Raw genomic sequence first — 1,768 nt, forward strand, 5'->3', positions numbered from 1 at the left:
GGGACCAGACTCAGGCTGAGAGCACCTGGGGACCCGCCCTGTGAATAAGCTCAAGTAGCTCCTCCCTGGGAAAGGGCAAGATTGCCCAACACTCTGGAGAGCTCATGCTCAGCCCCAACCTGGGAAAGCCTGCAGGGCCTGATGGCTGTGTCTGCAATATCTAGAAACTTCCTGCCTGTGAAGATCTACTCCGGGAGTCTGAAGACTGTGGACTGAAGTCACTCACCAACACCCCCTTTTACCAGGGTCATGAGCAGGGTCAGGATGGACAGAGAGAAACTGGGAGGTACAATCTCAGGAAACAGCTCACGATGCCTAATTCCGCCCCAATAGCCTACATGTCTGCCCATCATCCTCCCGCCTGCCACTCCCCACCGTCGGCATCAAGCTGCCAGCCACCACAGAAAGCCTCCCACAAACCAAGAATCTCCAGCTCCTCGCCATGTTCCAGTTGTCACCTAATCTCATTCTGCAACCTGAACTTCTAGGCCTCGAATATTCACAGAGGAAACTCTGCATGACACTTTCCAAGAACACAGTAGGGTTCAGTCTCCACGGGGACCTGCAGAGCCTCTCATGGGGCAGCCTCCCTAGACACTGAGGAAGTGCCCTGAATCCAGAACACTTGCTCTCAGTGAGCTGCAGTCCCACTCTCAGCCCCAGCTCCCCAGGAGCGCTCTCAGGATGGGGCCCCTTGCATGCACCAGGTCTACCTGGCATTCACCCTAGTCATGCACCCAGACCCAGGCTGGAGCTGTGTGATGAGCAGGGGCTGCTAAGCTCTGTCCTGGGGCAAGGGTTAATGTGGGGCAGAGCCAGAGACAGAGATGAAGGAGACCAAGAACTGGAGCCTGGCACCAGCACTATAGGGACCCTGGCGATTTCCCCAGCCTGGCAGCATGCTGTTTCTCCATGTCTTTAACTGGCTGCCCATCCTAACTGAGTAGAACAGCTCTCAAAATGAGAAGGTTTCTGGGCTTGCATCCAGGGCACCAAGGACTTGAGGAGACTCGGTTCCCCTTTTTGGAGGGGTTTGGGGAGGGGAAGCCCAAGGAGAGGTTGGGTGGTGGCTGCCTAAGGTGACCACCAGATTCTCTGCCCCATCCAGAGACCAAGAGATTCTTGAGGACTAACAGACTGAGGGCTGTCCGGGACGAGGGCATCAGGAGAGAGGAAGAGAGCAGTGTGGGTCGTCCCTCTCTGATTCTGTGAACTCAGAATCCCGAGAGGACCTCCTAAGTCCTGAATTATCTGGCCCCCAGCCCTACCTCAATCCACACTGCCAGAGCAGGCTCCCAGTGCTCTCTGCCCTACCTTCCACCATCTCAGGACCCTTCCCAAGTGCCCAGCCTCGCTCCCCACCTGCGGCCAGAGGCTCCACTTCATCCTGGCATCTTTGGAAAGGGCTCCGTGACTAGTCGGGACTGGTAGAGTCTCAGAGTCTCTCTTCTCCATTCTAGCACCTGTCATGAATTGTAATTACAACCTCCTCAAGAGAGTTCTCAAGTCTATCTCTTTACCTACCTTTAATAATAACATTATTTGTATTTACTTTTTTTTTTTTTTTTTTTTTTTTTTTTGTCCTCTGTCTTAAGCTTCCCTCCAGTTGTGAACTTCACAGAGGTGGAAATTACACTTTACTCTGTAGTCTCGGGGCTTCGCGTAGTGTCTGGCATAGTGCTGACGCATGTTAGAAACTCAGTAAGTATTTGCCAGATAAAGAAGGAAGGAAGGAAGGAAGGAAGGAAGGAAGGAAGGAAGGAAGGAA

This window comes from Piliocolobus tephrosceles, chromosome 1 (assembly GCF_002776525.5).
Source record: "Piliocolobus tephrosceles isolate RC106 chromosome 1, ASM277652v3, whole genome shotgun sequence".
Lineage (NCBI taxonomy): Eukaryota > Metazoa > Chordata > Mammalia > Primates > Cercopithecidae > Piliocolobus > Piliocolobus tephrosceles.